We start from the raw sequence: 15889 nt of genomic DNA on the forward strand, positions 1-15889 counted from the left end.
CATGTTTTTGTAATAATAAAATGAATAATAAGCAATAAAAATCTAGTAGTTAAGTAAGTTTGGAAAATAAAGAAATTTGACAGCATTTTTCAATATAAATAGTCTAACAGATGATTGAATGCTGATTTTTCAGCCAGAACCTCTAAGGAAAGTCTTGTAGAATTAGGGCAACACACACACTTTGAGAGACTGAGAGACTAATGATCTTTGAAGTCCTTTTTGGGAAATATTACTCAGAGGAAATTAATGGTAACATTCAATGGAAAGGCAAATGTATCAAAATATAGTTTCTAAACATACATTTATTAACAATACTAAATGTAAAAGGCATAGTCTATAAATAAAATGTCTTACTATTTAAAATGAATATTTTCTTAAGAGGGCTGGAGAGATAGCACAGCGGGTAGGGAATTTGCCTTACCCGCAGTCGACCTGGCTGACCTGGATTAGATTCCTCTGCCCCTCTCTGAGAGCCCGACAAGCTATGAAGAGTATCTTGCTCGCACAGCAAAGGCTGCCAAGCTACCTGTGATGTATTCAATATGCCAAACACATTAAGGAGTCTCACAATGGAGATGTTTCTGGGCCCGCTTGAGCAAATTGATGAACAACGGGAGAACAGTGCTATACTGCTACAGTTTCTTAAGAATAGAGAAAATTCTTAGATTATTTGAATATAAATTCACCTATTGTTTAGAATCTGATTATTCACCAACAAAGTGCTCACTTTTCACCATCTTTGGACTGTGTTCAATATCAAGATAAATAAAAGACATGACTAAGATAATGTATTTTCCTGTTTGTGTTGAAATTTCAGGGAGAGTCTAAGGGTGAAACACTTAAGAAATGCCCTGGCAAGACAATTAAATTATGTCAAGATTTTATATTGATAATTAATGTATTATCAAAGATTAAAGTAATGAAAGATAAATAAAAAAGTGAGGAGAGATTTTTATAGAGGATGTGACTTTAACTTGTCCTGTGGAATCTGATAGATTTTATAATTTTCTCTATTTTTGCAAAAAGCAATGACTAGAATAAATACAAAAAAATAGATTCAGAGTTGCAAATTTTTAGTAGAAAACTTTTGGAAACCAGGAATTAGATATCTAGACTCGAATTACAGTTCTAAATCAGTTACTATATAACCATATTCTTTATCTTTCTTATCTTTTTTGGGTGAGTGGTGGGCCTACTAGTCTGTCTCGGGCTTGCTCCTATCTCTGAGCTCAGGGAAGATGCCTAAACAGGGTCCTGAATTCATCTTTATTATCTACTGATTATGGAGGATGATAGCTGTTTTTTTCAGACCTTAAAATACTTTAAAGTGTTGAAGGAACACCTATAGAGAGCACAGCAGTGTGATTATCCTTCAAAGTTCCACGATGCTCATTTTTCTAATTTCATCAAAACCTAGTTCAAAGCATTCCATACAATGTGTCCTTAATAAACATTTGATTAATAAAATAATGACTGAAAGAATGAAGCTTGATAGATTTCAGTCTCTTCTGCTAGTTACTTCTGTGTGATCTTGTTGAATCATTCCAAGCATTAGATTATTTTGATATAAAAGAAAGATTAATATCTGTCTATATCACAGGCTTGTTCTGTGATAAAATAATTTATGGAAAATGCTTACTATAGCAGTTGGTTCATACCTTTCAAACACATTCTGGAAATATATTAGACAATTGGAGAATGTTTGGCAAATATAAAGGTCAAATGACTACCATTTATTTATTTAGAATAAAAAACAATAGGGAAAAGGATAATAGATTCTCTACAGTTTGTTATGATCTTAAATTTTTGTTGCAACAACTCCATCAGAATGGATGAATGGAACACAATGCTTTCACAGTATCACTGTGGGTTCAAAAAAATCAGGTCATTGAGTCTTCATAAGGGCCCTAGACTATTATGTTATTGCTAGAATGTACAATAAGAGCAGAGTTCAAAGACTCTTTGGCTTATATAAGGCTTCAAAAAATGAATATAATAAGCTGAAACTTAAGACACTTTATCACAGATATTACAGTCAATGGTGATAATATCTAGAAAGTATGGATAATGCTGGTTGTTCTGACATACTTAAATCGTATAGGAATTGAATGATTAAGGGGCTAAAAAGATTTGAGTTTTTCTATAATTTCTATCTTTGCTTTGAGGGGTATCAATAAATCAACAAGATATACAGACATTTACTAAGAATCTATTTGTTTCTCCAAGTCATTAGGCCCTTGACAGCATATTAATTCAGTTATTTATGACTTGTTCTGATTAACAAATTTATATAATCTGGAATACAATTCAGTTACATATATTACATTGTTAAAATGATACTATGTGTTCCTAAAAAGCAGAGATCAGTGCATAATTATATCCTTTTTAGCATTTCACAAATATAAATGGAATAATTTCTAATATCAAAAGATTAATTTCTGCACAATGCATACTAGAAAGGAATGCTCTTGATATCACATTTTAAATAGTTGTAGAATGTACTTAAATATATTTTACCCAAATTAAAGTGTGACATAAACCATCTGTGTATAATATAAAATTACATCTGCTTAAATTCTAGAGCTACAGATTATTGTGCCTATTATAATGAAAAGTTAAATTATTTAAAAAGTTTTATTAAAATAATTACAATTTTTTGTTTTGTTTTAAATATTAGTATGAACAGAATTTGGATGTAATATTTTGAAATATTTTTATGTTATTTCATAGAACTGCATGCTCAATCTTGTGCTGAAACTTGAAATTTTGTTATTAACTCTTACCCTTTACTAGTTTCTATCTAATAGATTTATTAGAAATCTGTCATCAGACTCTAATAGTTATTCTTAGTTCTTCATATTTAATGTTTTTCTTGATTATCATTGCCTATCTTATACTTAGAATTAATGACATCTTTTCATATGCTTAATTCAAGAACATAATAGTTATAGATACACAATATGTGGTAGATTAAAAAAAAATTTTGACTTTCCTCCTGATCTTCTGATTCAGACACTGAGTCTCTAAGAAACTAGTAGTAGAAGAAGATTTACCATCTGTTATTATCCATTTAATCCTTTATATGTGATATAGCACTGCAGCACTGTCCTCCCATTTTTTATCGATTTGCTCAAGTGGGCACCAATAACTACAAGTCTCTATTGTGAAACTTGTTACTGTTTCTGGCATATCAAATACGTCACAAGTAGCTTGCCAGGCTTTGCCATGCGGGTGTGATACTCTTGGTAGCTTGCTGGGCTCTCCGAGAGGGGCGGAGGAATTGAACTGGCCTGGGTTGGCAGCATGCAAGGCAAATGCCCTATCCGCTGTGCTATCACTCCAGCCCATATGTGATGTAGACTATTAACAACAACAACAACAACAAAAAAAACATAAAGGGAACAGAGAGGTAGTCTTGCAAGCAGCCAATTTGGGTTTGATCCTGAGCACCCACATGGTCCCCTGTGTCCCACCAGGAATGATCCCTGAGCAGAGAACCAGGAGTAAGTTCTGATTACTGCTAGATATGACCCCAAAACCAAAAGGTAAAAAAAGAAATTTAACCATAGTACACCTACTCATGAGAACATGCCCTCTTGAAAACTAAAGTCTATTTGAAACTAATGACTCTTTTGCATAAACATGTACATATATTTATCTAACATCAATTATATTCTCAATAAATAACTATTTAGTATAGTAATGAATGAGAGAGTGGATTTTTTACTCATTATAAATGGATCAGACCATGTCCTGATGCCTTAAGAGGTATAAAGGCACATTCGTGTGTTAACTACTAGGCTTTCAGCAGTGAAACCTTTCATTTACTCAGTATACTATTATGGTGAAGTACAGATTTCCCCAAGATGTCCAACACAAGCTATCCTAAAACTAATCATGTGGCCTTTTGTATTATTTGAAGTTACAGTCAACTGTAAGCTCACAAAAAAACATTTTAGTACTCCATTAATTATCTAAAAGAATAGATATCAAGAGTATTAGCCAGAATCAGGATTATTATTTTTTAATCAGAATTAAAATTTCTAACAGAGAAACCTATCTATATAACTTAATATGCGATTATAGAGCATCTGGTCTTTATATGAATCACCCTCTTATCATACAAAATCCCCTTTCTGTTCCCTTAAATCTTCAGACTCTTATCCCTTAGTTGATGATACACTCTTAGCTCATAATATTATGGTATCATTTGTTCTTCCTTAGTTCTACTTACTTTAAAATTATATTGAGGTAGATTCTCCATACGTACATATGTTTTCCTCTTACTAATCTTTTAGATGTTAATTTGATTATTCAATAAGCTTAACAAGAACTAGAAAGGTATGTAGGGAATGGGGGCTTTCTCCCCCTACAATGACACAATGTTGCTTTATTTTGTTTAAACAGATTTTTAATAGTTAATAAAAATGTTTAAAAAAGTTACTTTTAAAGCAAAAGATTTTCAAACTCATAAAAGAAACTTTTGAAAGATGTTGGTACTATTTAAATAATTTTTAAGGAACAAAAATAAAAGAGAGAGTGAATTTATATATTAGAAGACTCCAAAGATAACTATCAACCTACTTACATTGTTTTCAGTCCAATGAAAACAATGTACTAAAATAAATTATGAGAAAATTGGAAACATTTTAAAACCAAATAGAACTTGGATTATTTTAATAAACTATTGTTTTATTCTTCCTTAGGTGTAATAGCAGCACTAATTTTAAAATCATCATATTTTAGAGTTATATACAAAATATTTATATATGATGAGGTAATGTCTAAGATTTTCTTCAAAACAATCTTCCACATGTAGGGGGGAGTAAGTGATTGGTAGAGGAATATGGGTAATGTTTTGGCAAACTTTGAAGTTAGGAGTTGTGTGCTTGAGTATTCGTAATACTACTCTTTATATCCGTTTAAAACTTTTTCATCCTTAGACTCTGTTAACTAGTGAAAAACCACTGTTGTATTTTATTTATATATAGCACAGCAGGTAGGGCATTTGCCTTGCAAGCGGCCGACCCGGGTTCGAATTCTCCGCCCCCTCAGAGAGTCCGGCAAGCTACCAAGAATATCTTGCCTGCACGGCAAAGTCTGGCAAGCTACCCTTAACATATTTGATATGCCAAAAACAGTAACAACAAGTCTCACAATTTGTTGTGAGACATTAGTTGTGCCCGCACGAGCAAATCAATGAACAACGGGAGGACAATGACAGTGTTACAGTGCTACTACATATTATTAAATTCACAGTTAGTTAAATTAACCTATATTGTGATTCGTGGCTTGCCAAAAATTTGTGGTAAGTTGTGATTTGTGGCTTGCCAAAAATTTTAAATTTCATTGGTGGTGAGATTTATGGATTACTCATATGGATTACTTTTGAGAAGACAGGTTATAGAAGTTCAATAGTGTGATTAACATCCTGAACATCTACCTTTTCGTTGACTTTGAACATAGATTTCTAATAGCTGAATACCATAGTATCAAATGATGATTTGGTCCCCAAATGCTGGGCTTTGCATGGATCAACCCAAAACACGTTCTAAAGTGCAGTGGCACAATCTGTTAGATTTGCAATAGGAAGAAATTGGCAAGGACTGTAAAAGTTACTTAAGAAATAACTTCACAAGGAGATGAAACACAAATGGAAATGCCACAGAAAGTGGAATGTAGGGCAAATTCCTGAGGAGATCACAGAGAAATAGCAAAAGCTTGTAGGAGTTGGGTCATAAAAGCTCAGTAGGAAACAGGATGCCATTTCTAAGAGACATAAAAGGCAACAGAAAAACAAAATTCCTTTACTATTTCAGGAACAAAAGACAGCTAAATGACACTTTGCTCCTTCAGTAAAGAAAGAGGGAAGGCCATTGGCTCATGACAGTCAAAAAACAAAAACAAAAACAAAACATGCAGTTGGTAGTTTTAAAAAATCTTCTGGATCCAGGCTGGAGAAAGCACAAAGATGAAGGCAATTTTCTTGCACAGAGCCAATCCTGGTTGAATTCCTTGTGCCAAGGAGCATGCAGGAGATGTAAAGCAGGCCGATAGACAGAGACGAGCCCCATGGCAATGAAATTTCTGGAAAGTAAATGCACTAGTCCTAAGGTTGACCCATCCTGTGTATAACAGAAAGCAAGACCTGGTAAAACATTCAGCAGCAGACCCTGAGGAGACTGGCTCCCTCCCAGAAGGAGCCACAATCTCTTAATCCGATTAATTTTGGGTTCAGCCTGAAGAAGACACCAGAGCACTCCAAGACCTAGAAGGTGTCCATATAACAGCCAGTCCAAAGGAGATCATTGAAGTTCTCTCTGCCCTTGGAGAAGACCGTTCTCTCTGTCATTCTCTCTCTTTCTGTCATTCTCTCTCTCTCTCTCTCTCTCTCTCTCTCTCTCTTCTCTTGCTTTTTTTCTTTCTGCTTCCTAAAAACAGCTTCTACATAAAATTTGTTTTACTTCACTGCTTGTCTACTCCTGAAATTATTTTCTGTGAGGCAAGACAAGAACCCAGTCACCCTGGGCAAGGCCTAGGACTGACTTTTCTTTCCTGCAAAGAGGAATTCCTTGTCTTAGCCTGAATCTGTGGCTCCTCGAGAAGCCGGGTGGTGGGGATCAACTCCAGTGCTTGCTGATTTCTCAAATCAGGACATCAGGTCTGGCTTGATGGCCACCTTGTGAGGCTGGCAGGGCTTTTGCCCATGCTATACAGGGCATCATCTAAGACTTTATCAGTCCTAGCTTCCCCAACCAGTTCCCTGAGGGGCAGATGGCGAGAAAGTGAGTCTCTCTCTTCTCTGCCTCACATAACCATGGGGGGGGGGGCTGTCACCAACTTTTCATAATGATCCACAAGCTTAGAACCAGGACTAAGCCCTGAGCACCTTTGGGTGCTGCCCTCAGGTTAAAAAAAAATCTTCTTAGAATAAAGATGAACTTAAAGTAAAATTACTTGTGCATTAATGGAGAGGTACTAATGTAAGTGACAAAAAGGGACATAATTGATTTACGTGATTCTAATAGAATTTACCAGTATGATCTTGCCACTTATATTCAAAGTTATCTTAGAATTGTCAACATAAGGTAGAATATTATACAGGAAATAAAAGTCACTTTAAGGATATTTAATGACAAGAGGAATTACTAGCAATACAATATTAAGTGATCAGTGCAGAATCACAAAAAAAAAAGGACTCGTCAGTAACAGTAATAATGAGCTTACTGGTAATTTTTACCTTTTTCTTTTTAACCCTTTATAATTTTCTGGATATTCTACAATGAGATTGTTTTTTTTTTTTCATAATCACCTAAACCCACAGAAATATTATTAAGAGCATCAATCTCCCTAATCTCCTACAATTCAACTCCAACTTTTGTTAAACTTATCAATAGTCACCTCTTTGCTAAATCAAATGATGCTTTTTGCCTCCATTCTTTGATTCTTTGTACCATTTGACATTGTTGGTGACCCTGAACTAAAATCCTCTCCTTCTTTGGCTTGAGTGTTCTAATTTAATCACACATCAGACATCACGTAAGAGATAACAATGACTGTGTCTTTATGACAAGCTATCCTTGTAGATTGCCACCAGGTCAAGCCTGGCCCCATCACTACACTGCTTTCATCTTTTCAAAGACATTTCTCAGAATAAGGTGAGTCACTTAGAACACTTACTTGCAACTGACCGACCAAAAAGAAAAAGTTTCAGCCCATAATTTAAATCACTTCTCAGATGACCACTTTTATTCTCTTAGGGAGCTGCATCTTCTCTGAGTATAAGTAGATGAGCTTCCTCTAGGAAATTGGGATGAGAGGTAATGTCAGGGTTTTACAACATCCCACCTAGCAATCTGAAAACCAGGAGAGAAGCTATTCTTTTTTTTTCAGGTCTTTATGTATGAAATCCGAGACAAAGTTCCTGACTGAATGTATCTACACAAATTAAAAGGCCAACAGAGCAGACCTGAGTCACTGGCCTAATTAATTTTGTTTGTTTGTATTTGGGCCACAGTAGTGCTCATGGCTTACTCCTGGCTCCGCACTTGGGCTTACTCCTGATGGTGCTCAGGGGACTATATGGGATATATGGGATGCCAGGGATCAAATTAATTGAGCTGTGTGCAAGGTTGGCACCCTATCCACTGTACTGTAGCTCCAATCCCTCACTGGCCCAATTCTGTGTACAGAAGAGGGGGCTGGAGAAATATTACAGTAGGTAAGGTTCTTCCCTAGCACACAATCCATCTGGGTTCAATCCTGAGCATTGTATATGGTCCCCAAGCCCCACCAGGAATGACTCCTGACTGCTGAGCCAGGACTAAGGCCTGAATACATCAGAGTGTGACCCAAGTCTCCTTTTCCCACTTCTCAAAAAAGAATGATATAATTTTCAGTCTGAGCAAAACCAAGGCATGTTACAGTACCCAAGGAGAAGTGCTAAAAAGAGTGCTGGGAAACCTGAAACATTCCTGTAAGGTATTGTAGGACCTCAGCCCAGCACTTTTGGACTATCTAAGCATGTTTTCTGCCTATTTTTTGCTTCCAGGATAGTTAGGCATTTTATTTCATCTTTGGTAAATTTCAGTGACATATTACACTTTTCTTTTTGTCATCATCAAATACATTGTCTTCATGACATCTGGTGACAACAGTCGTATTTCATTGTTACAGTAATCTCTGGAACATCATTCACCAAAGATTATTGTTATTACCTAGGCATTAATACAAAAGTGAGAATGACTTTACCTTTATGTATGAAATCTAAGACCAAATCCCTGACTGAATATATCTACACAAATTAAAAGGCCAACAGAACAGACCTGAGTCATTGGCCTAATTATTTTTTGGAATTGGTATCTAATTTTATGTGCTCTTGTTCTAAGAATTCTGTACTCAAACTAGGAAAAAGTTTAGACTTTTTGGTGGTATAAGGCAGAATAGTGAATATCAAAAGCAACCAGTCTTAATCTCAGAAACTTTAACTATGCTATTACATGAGAAAGGGCAAAATGCATGTGACTAAAGTTAAGGATACTGAGAAGAGGAGGTTATTCCATACCATCTAGGTGGTCTGTTGTAATATATATTTGGAAAAGTAGGAACTTTCCCTAGGCTCAGAATCTAGGGAAATGTCTGAGTGGGAGAGCAGGCATGTGATGTATCACTATCACTATCCTCCCGTTGTTCATTGATTTGCTCAAGCAGGCCCAGTAACATTGTGAAACTTGTTACTGTGTTCGGCATATCGAATATGTCACGGGTAGCTTGCCAGGCTTTGCCGTGAGGGTGAGATACTCTCCGTAGCTTGCCGGGCTCTCTGAGAGGGGCGGAGGAATCGAACCCGGGTCGGCCATGTTGGCTGAGTGCAAGGCAAACGTCCTACTCTTTATGCTGTTGCTCCAGCCCATGTGATATATATATATATATGCATATATATATCATAAGGTGTAATGTACTTGCTATACACATGATTAATGTGGGTTCAGTCACTGGCACTATACATGGGCCCTTTAGCACTATCGTAAATGAGTTTTGAACAAAGCACCAGGTATCAAACACTGTCAAACACTGTCCTCCTGTTGTTCATCGATTTGCTTGAGGAGGCCCAGTAACATCTCCATTTTTTTTAGACTTGTTGTTATTGCGTTTGGCATATTGAATACATCACGGGTAGCTTGCCAGGCTTTGCCGTGCAGGCAAGATACTCTCAGTAGCTTGCGGGGCTCTCCAAGAAGGGTGGAGGAATTGAACCTGGCCTGGCCGGGCTGGCTGTGCTCAAGGCAAACACCCTACCCACTGTGCCATGGCTCCAGCAGATAGGACATTTGTCTTGAATGCAGCCGACCCGAGTTTGATTCCTCCATCTTTGTTCCTCCACCCCTCTCAGAGAGCCTGGCAAGCTACTAAGAGTATCTCGCCCACACAGCAAAGCCTGGCAAGCTACCCGTGACATATTCTACATGCCAAACACAGTAATGAGTCTCACAATGATACTGGGCCTGCTCGAGCAAATCGATGAACAACAGGAGGACAATGACAATATTTATGTACACACATATGTATGTGTATATATGTATATAGCACTGTATAGCATTGTCCTCCCGCTGTTCATCGATTTGCTCTAGCGGGCACAAGTAACATCTCGATTGTGAGACTTGTTACTGTTTTTGGCATATGGAATAAGTCACGGTTAGCTTGCCAGGCTTTGCCAAGTGGGCAAGATACTCTCAGTAGCTTGCCGGGCTCTCTGAGAGGGGCAGAGGAGTTGAACTGGGGTCAGCCCAGTTTGGCTGCATGCAAGGCAAGTCCCTTGCCACTGTGCTATCACTATATATATATATATATATATATATATATATATATATAAAGAACTCTTTTTTTTCCCCTTTATTTTATTTTATTTTTTTTAAAGTTGTAGATTTACAATTTTTTGTGCTTTGGTTTCAATTATACAATGATCAGATACCCATCCCTCCACCAGTGCCCATTTTCCACCACCATGGATAATATCCCTCCCACCCCCATCCCCCCATCCCCCCTGTCTCTGTGGCAGGGCAATCCCCTGTGTTCTCTCTCTCCTTTTGGGTGTTGTGGTCTGCAAAAGAGGCATTGAGTGGCAAACATGTTCAGTCCATAGTCTACTTTCGACATGCATCTCCCCTCCTGGGAGGATCCTCCAAACATCCTTTATTTGGTGCTCCCTTCTCTATCTGAACTGCCCTTTCCTCTAGGATACCCGGCTGGCCTCTAAGTTATGGAGTAATCCTCCTGGTGCTGATCTCAGCTATTCTTGGGTATTAATCTCATATTTTGTTACTTTATATCCCCCAGATGAATGCAATCTTTCTATGTCTATCCCTCTCTTTCTGACTCATTTCGCTTAGCATGATACTTTCCATATTGTACCACTTGTATGTAAATTTCATGACTTCATCTTTTCTAACAGCTACATAGTACTCCATTGTGTAGATGTACCAAAGTTTCTTTAACAAGTCATCTGTTCTTGGGCATTCAGGTTTCTTCCAGTTTCTGGCTATTGTAAAGAGTGCTGCAATGAACAAACAAGTGCAGATGTCACTTCGACTATACATTTTTGCCTCTCTGGGATATATTCCCAGGAGTGGTATTGCTGGGTCAAACGGGAGCTCAATTTCTAATTTTTTGAGAATCGTCCATACTGTTTTCCAGAAGGGCTGAACCAGTGGACATTCCCACCAACAGTGAAGGAGTGTCCCTTTCTCGCCACAGCCACGCCAGCATCGGTTGCTTTTGTTCTTTTGAATGTGGGCCAGTCTCTGAGGTGTGAGATGGTATCTCATTGTGGTTTTGATCTGCATCTCCCTGATGATTAATGATGTAGAGCATTTTCTCATGTGCTTTTTTGCCATTAGGATTTCTTCTTTGAGAAAGTTTCTGTTCATTTCATTGCCCCATTTTTGGATGGGGTTGGATGTTTTCTTCTTGTGGAGTTCAACCAGTATTTTGTATATCCTTGATATCAACCCCTTGTCAGATGTGTGTTCGGCGAATATCCTTTCCCATTCTGTAGACTGTCTTTGTATTTTGGTCACTGTTTCTTTGGAGGTGCAGAAGCTTCTTAGTTTAAGATAGTCCCATTTATCTATCTCTGTTTTCACTTGCTCGGCCAGTGGCGTGGCATCTTTGAAGATACCATTAGCTTCAATGTCATGGAGGGTTTTGCCAACTTTATCTTCAATGTACCTTATGGTTTCTGGTCTGATGTTGAGGTCTTTAATCCATTTTGATCTTACTTTTGTACATGGTGTTAGGCAGAGTTCTGAGCCTATTTTTTTGCATGTAGCCGTCCAGTGATGCCAACACAATTTATTAAAGAGGCTTTCCTTACTCCACTTCACATTACTTGCACCTTTATCAAAGATTAGATGAACATATGATTGAGGAGAGATGTCAGTGTATTCAACCCTGTTCCATTGGTCTGCAGTTCTGCCTTTGTTCCAGTACCATGCTGTTTTAATTATTACTGCTTTGTAGTACAGTTTGAAGTTCGGGAGGTTGATTCCTCCCATTTTCTTTTTCCCAAGAATTGCTTTAGCTATTCGTGGGGGCTTATTGTTCCATATAAATTTCAAGAGTGTTTGCTCCATTTCTTTGAAGAATGTCATGGGTATCCTTATAGGGATTGCATTGAATTTATACAATGCTTTCGGTAGTATTGCCATTTTGACAATGTTAAGTCTCCCGACCCATGAGCAGGGGATATCTTTCCATTTCCTCATGTCCTATTTTATTTCCTGAAGTAGCGTTTTGTAGTTTTCTTTGTACAGGTCCTTTACTTCCTTAGTTAAGCTGATTCCTAGGTACTTGATTTTCTGGGGCACAATTGTGAACGGGATTGTTTTTTTCATGTTGCTTTCTTCTCTCTCACTGTTTGCGTATAGGAAAGCCATGGACTTTTGGGTATTGATTTTATAACCTGCAACTTTACTATACGAGTCTATTGTTTCTAGGAGTTTTTTGGTGGAAGTTATTGGGTTCTCTAAGTAGAGTGTCATATCATCTGCGAATAGTGAGAGCTTGATTTCTTCCTTTCCTACCTGAATGCCCTTAATATCTTTTTCCTGCCTAATCGCTATTGCAAGTACTTCCAGTACTATATTGAACAGCAGTGGAGAGAGTGGGCATCCCTGTCTCGTCCCTGATCTTAGAGGGAAGGCTCTCAGTTTTTCCCCATTGAGGATGATGCTTGCTGTAGGCTTGTGGTAGATGGCTTTAATTATGTTGAGGAAGGTACCCTCTATACCCATTTTGGCTAGGGTTTTCATCATAAAGGGGTGCTGGATCTTATCAAATGCTTTCTCTGCATCTATTGATATGATCATATGCTTTTTATTTTTTCTTTTGTTGATATGGTGGATTATGTTGATTGATTTCTGAATGTTAAACCACCCTTGCATCCCTGGGATGAATCCTACTTGGTCATGGTGTATGATCTTTTTGATGAGTAGTTGGATTCTATTTGCTAGTAGTTTGTTGAGGATCTTTGCATCTGTGTTCATCAGGGATATCGGCCTGTAATTCTCTTTCTTTGTGGTATCTCTGTCTGCTTTTGGTATCAGTGTGATATTTGCTTCGTAGAAACTGTTCGGAAGTGTTTTTGATATTTCAATTTCGTGGAAAAGCTTAAAGAGCATCGGGAGTAAGTCCTCTTTAAAGATTTGGAAGAATTCACTAGTGAATCCATCCGGGCCAGGACTTTTGTGCTTGGGGAGACTTTTTATTACCATTTCAATTTCCTTGATGGTGATAGGTCTGTTCAGGTATTCCAGGTCTTCTTGGTTCAGCCTTGGGAGTCTGTAGGAGTCTAGGAATTTATCCATTTCCTCGAGGTTTTGATGTTCCGTGGCATAAAGCTTCTCAAAGTACTCCCTGAGGATCCTCTGAATTTCTGTGGTTTCTGTTGTAATGACCCCCTTTTCATTTCTGATTCGGTTTATTAGGATTTTCTCTCTCCCTTTCTTTGTGAGTTTTGCTAGAGGCTTATCGATCTTGTTAATTTTCTCGAAGAACCAGCTTTTGGTTTCATTGATCTTTCGGATTGTTTTTTGGGTTTCCATCTCGTTAATCTCTGCTCTGAGTTTTATTATTTCCTTTCTCCTGTTCGGGTTGTGCTCCTTTTTTTGGTCCTTCTCCAAGCTCTTAAGCTGTGAGGTTAGGTTACTTAGAACTCTTAAAATTCAATAATAAGGTAAGTGCCGGAGAGACAGTATAGTGGTAGGGCGTTTGCCTTCCATGTGGTCAATCTAGATTTGATCCCCAGTATCCCATATGGTCCCCCAATTATGTGTGTAGAAGAGGGAGCTGGATATGTTCCCTTCTAAGTTATATAAAAGATACAATATAAAAAATATAAAATATTGCATTATCTGGGCTAGAGCCATAGCACAGTGGGTAGGGCGTTTACCTTGCATGCAGCCAACATGGCCAACCCGAGCTTGATTCTTCCACCCCTCTCAGAGAGCCTGGCAAGCTACCTGTGATGTATTCAATATGCCAAACACAGGAACAAGTCTCACAATGTTACTGGGCCTGCTCGAGCAAAATCGATGAACAACGGGAGGACAGTTACATATATTATCTAATTACTGCATATGTCAATAACAACTGGCAAATTTAAGAACAAAGCATTGTCCACAATCAATCTTTCTTAATGTAGCAAAACCTTTAGATCGAATGTTCTATGTCAAAGAATTTGGGAATATGGTCTGTTTCTCCTAGTGGAATTAATTGATAATACCTAATTTAATTACCTAGACTCCAGCAATGAATTACATTGAGTCAGCCAGCAAGATCCATTAGATTTTGCCTCCTGATCTGAGATTTCCACACCCATAAAGAGTAGTGCTAAACTATGTGGGACTTTGCAAAAGTGATCAAGTATCACTATCAGGGCCAGATCTTAAATTACATTTTTTTGCTGCTTCTAGTGAATCTGCTCTCTTAACTTGCTTGTTCTGGGGAAAGTGAGCTTCTAGATGCACAGAGACAAATCACATATATGGAGGAACCCACTTTTCAAAGAACTGCAATCTTCTTTTTAGCAATGAACACTAAGGTACCAGTTTCATTGGAAGTGGTCCCCCGACCCAGCCAAATGCTCAAATGACTACATCTTAACCATCTTCTTGAGTGACCTCATGAAAAATTCAAAACAACAATGACTCAGATGAACTATTCTCAAATTCCTGACTCACAAAATGTGTGAGAGATAGTAAGTCTTATTTTAAATCATTACATTTTGTTAAAGTTTTTATGTAGCATTAGATGACTACTGTATCATGTACAGAATAGAAAATGTGGACAAAAGTCATCACAAAGCACATCCTCATGTTTTTAGCTATGGACATTATACTTTAAGTAGGTTATTCACTATCAGCACTAATCCTCTGCTACATAAACTGGAGAAGCTCAGAGTAGAAAGAATTAACCTCAGGGTTCCTCTGTTCTTCTTCTTTTTTATTTTTAAGTTTTCATCATTAAAAAAAAAGAAAACCAAACAAATAGTAAAATGTCAGTCTTGATAATACAGTGCCAGTTCTCAGTGATCCATGGTTAGAACTGACCACCTCCTCCCTTGACTTGGGTTCTTTACAGCAATTTCAGTCTGTGATGTTGGATATTATAATTAATTTTAGGTGTCAACCTGACTAGTCAATGAGGCATTCAGAATGAACATTCTGGGTATGTCTGTGAGTATTTTTGGAGGAGATTAATATTTTTGAGTAGATAGAGTAAGCACATTGTCCTCCCTAATGTGGGTGGGCATCATCTGACTGAAGACCTGAACAGAAAACATAAAGACAAAAAGTTGGGTGAGAAGGAAACTGCTGCCTGAATGCTTGAGTTGGAACATTGGTTTTTCTCTGGTATTTGGACTCATTCAAGAGCACTGCCTTGTTTTTGTCTTTGTCTAACTTTTGGACTTAAACTGGAATTACACATCAACTCTTCTGAGCCTACTTTGCCAACTACAAGAAAGGTCTTGAGATTTCTTGGCACATCTACCTAGATTATCTATCAGACGTCTTATTGATTATTTTTTTCTGGATTGCCATAACACATATGGATGGTGAGATTTATAATGTGACTTCAATAAATGAAAAAGACATGACACAACTCTTTGCATTCTGCTTGACACAGTTTGGGGAAGAAATCTTAATTTAGAGATTCTCTGTTTGTTCTGGGGTGGAAAAAGTATTAAAGTTACCTTCAATATTTCAGGTCTGGCTTTCCTGCGATTTATCATATTTTCCCTAATTTAGAGTCTGTGGATACACACATAATCAGTATGTCTAGATTTGCTTATCTCTATGTGACCATAGTATATAATGACCTACTTCTTTCC

General features: G+C 37.5%; 1 protein-coding gene across 10 annotated transcripts in view; it reads right to left on the reverse strand.

The window, feature by feature from the left end:
* Positions 1-15889, reverse strand: part of ANKS1B (ankyrin repeat and sterile alpha motif domain containing 1B) — a 1250258-nt gene that overhangs the window by 473576 nt on the left and 760793 nt on the right. The gene's annotated exons all lie outside the window — the stretch shown is intronic.

The sequence above is a fragment of the Sorex fumeus genome, unplaced genomic scaffold, assembly GCF_029834395.1.
Source record: "Sorex fumeus unplaced genomic scaffold, SorFum_2.1 ptg000003l, whole genome shotgun sequence".
NCBI lineage: Eukaryota > Metazoa > Chordata > Mammalia > Eulipotyphla > Soricidae > Sorex > Sorex fumeus.